This window comes from Adiantum capillus-veneris, chromosome 3 (genome assembly GCF_014529385.1).
Source record: "Adiantum capillus-veneris isolate H3 chromosome 3, ASM1452938v2, whole genome shotgun sequence".
Taxonomy (NCBI): domain Eukaryota; kingdom Viridiplantae; phylum Streptophyta; class Polypodiopsida; order Polypodiales; family Pteridaceae; genus Adiantum; species Adiantum capillus-veneris.
In genome coordinates this window covers 20,106,598-20,119,179 of record NC_140933.1, presented here as the reverse complement: position 1 = coordinate 20,119,179, position 12,582 = coordinate 20,106,598, and positions in this window count along the sequence as shown.

The following is a 12,582-nucleotide window of genomic DNA, read 5'->3' as shown; positions in this document are numbered from 1 at the left end:
ATTCATTTCATTTTGTTTTCATTTCTTTTAAATTTCATTTCAATACAATTCAATTTCATTTTATTTAATCCAATTTCATTTCATTTCAATTCAATTGCATTTTCTTTTTTTTACTCACTTTCATTTCATTTATTTGTATATTAGTAGAAAAATACAAAAAAAATCATAAAAAGGATTAAAAAATCACAAAAATAGAAAAACTCTCATAAAAATTCAAAAAAAACATCTTTAAAAATTCATTAAAAAATTAAAAATTCGCTCATAAATCACGAAAAATTGTTAAAAAATCATAAAGTGACTGGAAAAAATCACAATTAATTTTTTTTTCATAAAACCTTCAAAAAATTCTAGAAAAATTAGAAAATTCAAAATTGCACTCGTCCAAGAAAACCTAGAAAAGCAAAAGAATAGTCGGAAAAATTACACCGCGCAAAGTGAAGCAGAAAAACAACCGAAAAAAGTGAGAAATTGACCAACTCAAAGCCGTTTGAGGGACAGATAAAATTCAAAAATTGGCAAGTGCAAGCAATTGCATTTGCAAATTAGCTTCCAGTTGGACAAACAGAGACACAACTCACATGTGATTGCAGATTAGGCTAATACGAGCAGCATAAATTCTGCTAATCGATACCAAAATCTGCTAGGAGATAGTTTTTACAGAACCAACTAACATGGACTCAAGTCGAGCCGAGAATTCGAGTACAGTAGATCAAGTCAGTAGCAATGGAAACACATGCACAATTACAATGGAGATAAAGTCTTGTATATAGATTCAGAAGGCCATAGATACTTGATGAGCAATAAAAGCAGCATAGGAGCCAAGATCCTATTGACCAGAGTAAAGCAAGATTCAGATAACTCCCAGATGCTCACAGACTTCAGTGGAGCCAAGTATTGCAAGCTCAAAGACGAAGTGCAAATGGAAGTTCAAAAAATCAACCCAAATGGTTATTGAGAAATTTGCACAAGCCAGCAAAGCATCCATTTAGTGCATATGCAATCAGGGTCATTGTACATGGATTACTGTGGTCAAATCTATAGTCGAGAGCCAGAATTGCAAGATCCAACATATCAACCAATAGAAGAAAATCTAATTGAGAACCGAGTCAAAGACGATAAAAAGGTCAAGATGGAGCAGTCTACAGCTTGATGTTTAGTGTTCTAAAAGAAAATGCCAACAACTTGGTCAACATAGAAACAGAAACTTCTCAGCTAGATCTTGACATGACAGATACAGTTGAAATATCACCAGTCATGGTGTATTGCTCAGATTGTGGACAAAAAGGTGGACAGTTTTTTGAAGATTGTCCAAGAAATCCAGAAAACAGGGACATATCAACTGCGAAGCAAGGCGCAGAGCAAATTGGAAATGCGAACTCTCGATGTAAGTGCATCAAGTTACCAGAACATGTGACAAAAAAGTCAAAGTCAATGAAATTTAAAGTCCAGAAAGCTACACAAATGTCACCACCAGAATCCCTCCAAAGAGACAGATTCTGCCAGACAATATAGTGGATCTATTAAGATCAAGGGTTAACCAGATGCAAGTAGACAATGCTCAACAATTGCAAAAAAGTGCAATATCACCTTCATACGAGTCAGTATCAATTGAAGCAGGTGATCAAAGCAAAGAGAATGTAGATAAATCTCAACCAAAGGACACTACCACAACAAAAGAAATCAATTCAGACACGAATCCTAAGACGATCAAGTGCAACATTGTTGGTGAAAACGAAGAAAAGCTGTCAAGAGAAGTAAAGCCAGATTTTCAGCTAGATAAGAACCTGATGTCCTTTCACACTTGGAAAAGATGTGGCCAACCACAACTGGAAGATGCTCTTGAATTTGTGAGCATATCAGGAAACAAACGAGCAGAATGGTGGGGAATCATCTCCACCACCATTGAAATAAGTTCACAATCATCATAGCTCAATGTCACGTGATCACGACAAAAGATATGCCAGAAGACATCATAATGGGAATGCCAATGTCTCATAAGATGTCAAAGATACAGAATCAACGCATCCCTTTTGCAATGACCCTCTTCAATCCAAACTCAACACACTGCTTCAACCCAAGGAAAAGTGTGAGATACTTGGCCTCATTGTTACTTTCAACTTCATCAAGATCTTAAGCTCTAGAAAAGATTACATTGCCTTTTGGTTTCTTAATGACTACCCCACCACTTTCCTTTTGAAGAACTTTCCTGTATGCACCATCAAACATCATTGTATACGCATCTGTAATATCTACTTCCTCTTCATGAACATCCTTGGCAACCCTTGGGTAAGATGGAAGCTCCCCTCCCTTGTGTACCACTATGTCCTTTAGGTGAGCTTTAACAGAATGATCCACTTTGAACTCAAGCTCATACTCTTGAAGCTCCAGAGTCCACTTTAAGATTCACTTGCTAGGCTTCAAATGTTGTACTACATCCAGTAAAAGGTTTGATGTGGTGAGCACGTAGAACTTTTGGGGCAACAGATATGTTTTGAACCTATGACAAGCAAGAACCGAGGTGAATACCCATTGTTCCATTTCTGTGTAGGAGAATTGCTTACATTCTTCATCTTAGTCTCAAAATAGACTGGCTTGAAGTTCCTTCCCTACTTTTGTAAGAGCACCGACCCAAAAGCTATTGACCCCACACTAATAAATACATAGAAAACGGATTTCAAGTCAGGAAGACTCACTATTGGTAGAGCACACAATACCTCCTTGATACCAAAAAAAGCATGTTGCGTGTCCTCATTCCACTCAAACCCTTGAACTCTTTGACTCAATTTGGAGAGGATACACATATTGACATAGCATCCAGAAAAAATGTGACAGATACCTGAGCGTATGCACAAATGATGCCAAATCCTTTGAGTTTTTGGGTGGATCAATAAGCAACAAAGCCTTAACTTTCCTTTGAGTTTTTGGGTGGATCCATAAGCAACAAAGCCTTAACTTTACTTGGGTCAGCTTCTATTCCATTTTGAGAAACCACATGTCCTAGAAAATGGACTCTGGCATGAGCAAACTTACACTTCTTTGGGTTGAGTTGCCCACCCTCTTGTTGAAGCCTTTCAAAACTCATCCTCCTCAGCTTCTCCAAATGTGTGACCCTGGAGCTATAACATCCAATGTCATCCATGAAAACTCGAATGAACTTACCCAAGTAGGGACCAAACACTCTATTTATCCACCCTTTGAAGGTAGCATATGCATTAACTAGCCCAAAAGGCATTCTTTTGTAGGCAAAAGAACCACAAGGAGTAATGAAGGTTGTTTTCAATCAATCTTGAATTGCTATCAAGATTTGAAAGTAGCCAAAAAATCCATCCATGATTGAGTAGCACTCATGACGTACAACCTGATTGAGGATTTCATCCAAGAAGGGTAGTGGATAATGATTCCTTTTTGTGGCAGCATTCCTTATTGTTAGACGTAGCTAAATAGATAATTGAGTAGATTACTTAATGGAGAGAGACAGATTTATATACACGAGATTATAGAGTAGAGAGAGAGAGAGAGAGAGAGAGTACACACGATATACGTGGTTCAACCAATGTGGGCTACGTCCACGGGAAAGCAGCCACTCAATGGCTTTAGTACTTCAAAACAAGAAGTAGTTTACAAAGGGATTATACCCTTAATGGAGCTCCCGCCTTGCTTCACTCTCACCACCTCACACTCACCTTGTTGCATCAACTTCACACTATGAAATGTGTGTAGAAATGGCCTCCTTTTATAGGCCAAAAGGGCCGCCCTCTCTTATGAGAGACAGCCATGTGTAGCCGCCCTTGTGTGAATAAGTCCAAATCGGACCCTCCAATCCGCCCATGTGTGGCCGCCCTTGAGAAGACAAGTCTGCTTTTGAATTCGGCCACCGGCCACCGGCCATTGACTTCCGACCACCGGCCAACCGACCGGTTGTTTTTCGACCACTTTTCGGCCGCCGTCCGGCCATAATATTCCGGCAAAAAAGAATATTCCGGCGAAAAAAAAGTCTCGAGGGCCTCCGCCCCCGAGGCCTTTAAAGTTGCCCCTGATTCTTGTCCGTGAAAATTTTGGTTTCCGGTGAGTGATTTTCCTTCACGTACGATGGCTTCTCCTCATAATGGGGGCCTTACAAATGTGCGCTTTTACCACAGAAAATTACAAGGGTAAATCAGGCTCCATACTTAACAATCTCCCACTTGGAGACTGATCTCCAAACCAAACCTGTGACTGCTTTCCATTCTGGCTTCTTATCCTTGAAGCGATTGAAGATGAGCAAAAGCTCAACTTCTCCTTGTTGACCACCTTTGTAAACATGTCTGCAGGATTTTCACTTGTATCCACCTTTCCTAGCTTTAGTTGTCCCTCTTCCAAAAGAGTGCGTATGAAGTGATATCTCACATCAATGTGCTTTGTCCTTGAATGAAAGGTTGAGTTCTTCGCAAGATGGATAGCACTTTGGCTATCACTGTACAAGACACAATTGTCTTGTTTGAATCCAAGCTCTTCTAAGAATCTGTGAAGCCACAGAATTTCTTTGCTTGCCTCCATCATTGCTACATACTCTGCTTCCGTGGTAGAAAGTGAAACCACTTTCTGCAGCTTTGAAGCCCAGCTTACTACTGTGCCTCCAACCGTGAACGCATAGCCAGTAGTGCTCCTTCGAGTATCTTTGTCACCTGCCATATCTGCATCAGCATACCCTTCTAGAAAAATATCAGTTCCTCCAAAATACAAAGCATTTGTTGTTGTCCCTTTTAGATACCTAAGTATCCACTTCACAACTTGCCAATGCTCTTTACCTGGGTTGTCCATGAACCTACTCACAACTCCCACTGCATGTGCAATGTCTGGCCTTGTCCAGACCATAGCATACATTAGAGAACCTACCGCTGCAGCATATGGAACTTTAGACATATAGGCTATCTCCTCTCGTGTCTTTGGACACATATCCTTCGTTAGTTTAAAATGACCAGCCAAAGGTGTAGAAACTGGTTTTGCATTTTGCATTGCAAAACTTTCTAGTACCTTCTTGATGTAATCTTCTTGAGATATCTTTATTGTCTTCTTCGTCCTGTCCCTTGATATTTTCATACCAAGTATCCTCTTTGCAGCACCTAAATCTTTCATTGAAAAAGATTTGGACAGCTCCTCTTTTAGGTATTTGATGTCCTGCATGTTAGCACTTGCAATCAACATGTCATCAACATACAACATTAGGATGATGAATTTCCTATCTCCCAAATTCTCCGTGTAGACGCAGTGATCCGAGTTGCATCTTGTGAATCCATGATCCAACATCCATCGATCAAACTTCAAGTACCATTGTCTTGATGCTTGCTTTAAACCATACAAGCTCTTCTTTAATCAGCAAACCATTGTCTCCTTACCTTTTACTTCATACCCCTTTGGTTGAAGCATGTAGATTTCCTCCTCTAAGTCACCGTGAGGGAATGCCGTGTTTACATCCATTTGCTCGAGATTTAGATCATGAGCAGCCACAAGGCTTAAGACAAGCCTAATTGAGTTTATTTTTACAACAGGAGAAAATATTTCATTGAAGTCAATACCTTTCTTTTGAGAAAAACCTTTTACCACAAGCCTAGACTTGTACCTTTTCTTCCCACCTTCTTCTTCCTTTAGCTTGTACACCCATTTGTTTTGAAGTGCCCGCTTACCTTTAGGCAACTCAACCAACTCCCATGTTTGGTTGCGATGTAGTGAGTCCATCTCCACTTGCATGCTCTTCGTCCATTCTTCTTTGGATTCATGTTGCATAGCTTCTTCATATGATTCCGGCTCTCCAGAATCTGAGATCAAGAGATGGTTGAAGGAAGGAACAAACCTTTCTGGAGGTCTACTTGCTCTTGTAGATCTTCGGGGAATAGGTTGAGGCTCCTCATTTGGTTGACGTTGTTGCACATTGTCACCGTTTGCAGTCCTTGAGTCTTCACCGTCCTCAAGCTCCATGTACTCATCACCTGTTTCTTTTGTTTGTTTTCTTTCCAAGTAATCTTTTTACATATTTTGTTCGTTAAAAATTACATCCCTACTCCTTAAGATTTTACCATCTTCAGGATTCCATAGGCGATACCCAAAGTCTCCTTCTCCATAGCCAATGAAGAAACACTTTTTGGACTTTGCATCTAACTTTGATCTTAGGCTTCTATCTATGTGCATGAAAGCCTCACACCCAAACACTTTGAGAAATGCATAATTCACTGGTTTACCTGTCCATGCCTCTTCTGGAACTCCCCCATCCAATGCCATTGAGGGTGACCGATTGATTAAGTACGCAGACGTACTTACAGCTTCCGCCCAAAGCTCAAGCGGTAGGCCTGCATGTAGCCGCATGCTTCGTGCTCATTCCATGATTGTCCTGTTCATCCTTTCCGAAATCCCATTTTGTTGAGGTGTCCTTGGGGTTGTCCTTTGCCTCCGAATGCCATTGCTAGCACAAAAGCTTTCAAAAGTTTGGCTGCAATATTCGCCTCCATTGTCGGATCTGAGGCATTTAACCTTGGTACCTGTTTCATTCTCCACAAAGGCTTTCCACCTTTGAAATATGGAAAATACGTCGGATTTATTCTTCATGACATAAACCCATGTTTTTCTAGTCGCATCGTCTATGAATGTTACATAGTACAATGAGCCACCAAATGATGGTGTACTTGCAGGACCCCAAACATCAGAATAAACCAACTCAAGTTTTTTATTTTTTCTTTCATTTCCTGATTTTTGAAATTTTACCCTCTTTTGTTTACCATAAACACAATCTTCACAGAACTCTAAGTCCACTTCTTTCAAACCTGGTAGAAGCTTCTTTGTTTGAAGGATTTGCATTCCTTTGGCACTCATATGCCCAAGTCGGTAGTGCCACACCGCACTGTCAACTTCTGTAGTTGCTGCACAAGCTGAAGGTTGCGTGCTAACAGTACACAAGTAAAGTATACCGACTTTTTCACCCTTGGCAACCACCAAAGATCCCTTTGAGATCTTCCACCGTTTGTTTCCGAATGCAATGTTGTGACCTTCATCGTCCAATTGTCCTGTAGAGATCAATTTTTTGCGAAGAGAAGGAACATGCCTAACATCTTTAAGCTTCCATTCATTTCCGTTAGCAGTTTTGACAGAAACTGTACCTTTTCCGAAAATCTCACAAGCTTCATCATCTCCCAAGTATACATACCCAAAATTACCTTTGGTGTAGTCTTGGAAATGTTGCTTGTGTGGTGTCGCATGGAATGAAGCCCCGGAATCTACTATCCAGGAATTAGACACATTGTCTAATGAGAGAATTAGAGCATCTTGCTCTACTTTACCTGCCACATTGGTTTCCGATGTTGGCTTGTTGTCTTGAGACTCTGTCTCCTTCTTCTTCTTGGACCAGCAATCCTTCTTGACGTGGCCCTTCTTGCCGCAGTTCCAACATTCAAGAACTGACTTTGTGCGTAACTTGCTCTGCCTTGAGCGATCACGACCCTTTTGGTTTTTGAACCTCTCCTTAAGCCTTCCTCTTGTTTCCACTGATAGTGCAGCACTTGATGATTCTTCTGTGCTTCTCCTTCGCATTTCCTCGCTTAGGAGAACACCCACAACATCATCAAACTTAAGAGTATTTGTGCCAGAGATAGAATTACTTACAGCCATCACAAGGCTGTCCCAACTATCTGGTAGAGATGATAGTATAAGGAGAGCTCGCACTTCGTCATCGAAATTGATTTTCACTGATCGAAGTTGACTTATGTTTGTGTTAAAGTCATTTAGGTGTTCTGCAACTGAACCATTCTCTGCCATCTTTAGATTGAACAAGCGCTTCATAAGAAATACCTTATTGGATGCCGATGGTTTCTCGTAGAAGTCGTCAAGTGACTTCATCAAGTCCTCCGTGGTCTTCATCTCCGAAACATTGAAGGCCACCGTTGACGCCAAGCTTAACCGGATTGTTCCCAGTGCCTTTCGATCAAGGACAATCCATGCTTCATCTGCCATTGTTGCGGGCTTCTTCGCAAGACCGCCTAGTGGAAAATAGAGGTCCTTCTGGTAGAGATAGTCTTCAATCTGCATCTTCCAATGTTGGTAGTTTTTGCCGTTGAACTTCTCAATCTTGAGCTTCCCTTCCTCCACCATAACTCCCACTCAATTCAAGGAATCCTTTCCTTGAGATAATTTAGCTACGAGCAAACCTTGCTCTGATACCAGTTGTTAGAAAATAAGACGTAGCTAAATAGATAATTGAGTAGATTACTTAATGGAGAGAGACAGATTTATATACACGAGATTATAGAGTAGAGAGAGAGAGAGAGAGAGTACACACGATATACGTGGTTCACCCAACGTGGGCTACGTCCACGGGAAAGCAGCCACTCAATGGCTTTAGTACTTCAAAACAGGAAGTAGTTTACAAAGGGATTATACCCTTAATGGAGCTCCCGCCTTGCTTCACTCTCACCACCTCACACTCACCTTGTTGCATCAACTTCACACTATGAAATGTGTGTAGAAATGTCCTCCTTTTATAGGCCAAAAGGGTCGCCCTCTCTTATGAGAGACAGCCATGTGTAGCCGCCCTTGTGCGAATAAGTCCAAATCGGACCCTCCAATCCGCCCATGTGTGGCCGCCCTTGAGAAGACAAGTCCGCTTTTGAATTCGGCCACCGGCCACCGGCCATTGACTTCTGACCCCCGGCCATCGGCCATTGATTACCGGCCACCGGCCAACCGACCGGTTGTTTTTCCGACCACTTTCCGGCCGCCGTCGGGCCATAATATTCCGGCAAAAAAGAATATTCCGACGGAAAAAAAAGTCTCGAGGGCTTCCGCCCCCGAGGCCTTTAAAGTTGCCCCTGATTCTTGTCCGTGAAAATTTTGGTTTCCGGTGAGTGATTTTCCTTCACGTACGATGGCTTCTCCTCATAATGGGGGCCTTACAAATGTGCGCTTTTACCACAAAAAATTACAAGGGTAAATCAGGCTCCATACTTAACAAGTGATGTGGCAATGTACCCCCTTTTCACACCTTTTTTCACCATTTTTTGACCTTTTCTGGCCCAGTTTTGGCCAATTTTGACCGCCAACGGGAATTTTTCATGGGAAAAACCCCAATTGCACTCCAAAATTTACCAAATTTTGTAGGCTTGATTCTCAATACCCAAAGTCCTTTTCCACATCCCCACATTCTATTTTTTACACTTCTAGGGCGGTGCATGCATCACCGCAGATCTGGCACCGTAAATAGACAATTCTTGCGTGTCAAAATTTTTAGGCGGGTTGAGTGTGCCCACACCTCCCACTTGAATTATTTATATTCTAGAAATCTCAAACACATTCCCTAGATCCAAAATAATCCACCAAGAACCTTATCCAAGGCCCCAATATCCTATCCAGGCATGTATGCGTGCCCGACTTCTAGCACGTGAGCCTGACTATTCACACTATGTACATGTCGCATCTTTTTTAGAACTTGAAACCACTTCATAAATCTCCCAAATGCATGTATTTATACCTTTTTGTACATATAACCATGCATATACACGCTACTTTGTACACGTCGAAAGCGGTCTATCGATGTTTTTCACATCATTAGCGGAAGCTCCAAGTGATCTCGGTCATCTATCATAATTCATTTCATCAGTGTGTTTGTCTCTAGTGTTGTGTGAGTGAGAGAGAACCCCAACATTTAGGCAAGCCTAGTTCAGCCAAAAACAATGAAGTGGTGGGAAAGATGGTTCAAAACAACATCTAAACATGGTCGTAGGCCAACAATGAGCAAAAAGGATAAGAGTATCTCATCTTAATAAATCAAAAAAATTTAGTCCAGATTCACTCAAGTTCCAGCCTATCAAATGATTAGAAATCAAAAATTGGGCAGCATATTTTTTGCTTCTTGGGAAAGGTTTCCAAAAATCGAGTCATGGTCATCTTGAGAGAGACCCCCACATGAGCTTTGCGGGTATTATATGGAAGCAAAAACTAGCATATTGTTTGTTTCTTGGGAAAGGTTTCCAAAAATCTTGTCATGATCACCATCTCCAGAGAGACCCCCACATGAGGTTTGCATCTATTATATGGAAGCAAAAACTAACAAACCTTTGTTAACTAAATGATGTACAATCAAGGCCCATGTGTTTCCTTTGCAGATGTTCAATATTTTTAGAAGATTCAATCACCACCAAACGTGTCAAGTCATATAGAAAAAGATGTGGAAATATATCACTATCAACATACATTAATAGTGATGTTACCCAAGATCCTAACCAAAGGTTTTAAGGATTATACGTCATATAACCTGAACCAAATATGTAAAAAATACTAATCAACAGTTTCTACCATTACTAATTGTGGGAATCTAACAATAGCACATATATATCTTAACAATTACGACATGTAATAATTGTATATCTCAGGAAGTAGTAGCTATCATAAGCGTCTATCCTAAAATCCAAAACAAAATCTAAAAACCATATAATGAGCATCTACCCAAAATTCCAAAACAATCCACAAATGTAACACAAAAATATTGAGTAGGTGCAACTGCATCTATTTGCTATGTTGTTGATATTGGTATGGCCGGTTGGGGATTTCAGATGTATTTTTTTGAATTATTTTCTCCAAAAAAGCCTCAATAATTATAAATGATAGCAAATTGTTATGTTTGTTGCTCTATCCCATGCATGATGTTGATGAGGTCAATCCTGTGGCCAATGATTGTAAAACCCATGTGGTTTGTTGCATCCCACTAGCATGGGAAAACAGAATTAAAATGAAAGTCATGAAGGGTTTGTTGAGCCAAATACGTTAGGCCACTAATTGTGTACTTTGTAGAAAGTGCGAATATAAGGGGGAAAGACAAACATAAGTTGTAAAAATTTAGGGTATGAAGTTCTTACAGCTCAATTCAAATACTCAAATTTGTAGCACCTATGTGTGTGTGTGTGTGTGTGTGTGTGTGTGTGTGTGTGTGTGTGTGTGTGTGTGTGTGTGTGTGTGTGTGTGTGTGTTCCGATAACAATATAACATAAACACCAAAGAATTCTTTCAAATTACAAAAAACACTAGAAACTATGTCAGTGAAAAGGTGGTATAACTGTCATTCATAGTACAGAACGGACTTATACATAAGTACAATAGAGTAAGAGCCTGAAGTTGTATTAGTCCACCATCTTCACTCCAAAGAACTTTGAAAACCATAGTTGAGAAGGTAACCCTCACCTGCACCCATGGAAACAACACAACATTTAGTTAGCATTGGTACTAGTATGCAGGTGATGCATGGGTATCCCACATGTTATAGATGTCACCCAACTAGATTGCTTTCAAAGATAAAAAATAAGAAAGGTCAAGCTAATCATATATTCAGAGATGAAATCATTTACAAGGGAAAAACCATACGAAGCCCCTTGTGCTTTACAAGCTCTCATGAGATAAAGTTCAGCAGAAGAAGCTATTCAAGTGCCTCCGGCATATGCAGAAGGAATACTCACAACCATCAAATAGTTTGGACAGTAGTCCATTTCAATGACAAAAGTCACCTGGGAATGAGTTGGAGCAGCCAACTCCACAATAGCCTTCATATCCTTGCCCTTTGCCATAGATCCGACGTTTAACACTACCCCTTTGCAGGTAAAATCCTCACAGTCCTAATGTACAGACATTTCTCCCAAATACACACACCACTAATGCTAAGTAAGCATATAAAGCTGACCTTTTTATAGATATTGGAGCAAGTGGCCACCTTCCTTCTTAGCCATATGGCGGGCCCGACTTCAAGAGGGGGATGGTGTAGCAGCACTACCATGTACACACACACACACACACACACACACACACACACAGAGAAAAACACACACACACACACAAAAGAGCACTTAAGAGTGCAGTATCGCAGACGTGTCAGGAGAGAGACACATCGATATTAAGCAGAAGACGACATCATTTACAAAGCCGATTAGCCCGCCCATAACCCATTTAGTATCTAAGGGTTAGGTACCATTAAGGTACCACCCAACAAAAAATTAGGTAGTGAATTTAAGCAAGTTATTCACTAAAAGTACCCCAAGCCAACAGTCCAAGTAAAAATACACCAAGGAAATAGCAATACACTAAAAATAGCTATGTGTGTATGTGTGTACCAGTATAGTTCAGTAGTACAAATAGGTATCAGTATCAGTACCAGTATACAGTACTAGTACAACTCCAGTATTATCAGTAGCAGTATAGGAGTATCAGTATCAGTACCAGTAGTGTATAGTGTCAGTATCAATACCAGTATAGTCTTGTAGTACCAATAAGTACCAGTACATATTGTACCAATATTACTAGTAGCAGTATAGGAGTATCATTAATAGTAGTGTATAGTGATAGTACCAGTACTACCAGTATCAATAGTAGAACCAGTACCAGTATCAGTAGTAGAACCAGTACCAATACCAATACTGTGTGTGTGTGTGTGTGTGTGTGTGTGTGTGTGTGTGTGTGTGTGTGTGTGTGTGTGTGTGTGTGTGTGTGTGTGTGTGTGTGTGTGTGTGTGTGTGTGAGAGAGAGAGAGAGAGAGAGATCGAATTATCATCGGCGGAGGTCATATATGACCTATGGGAC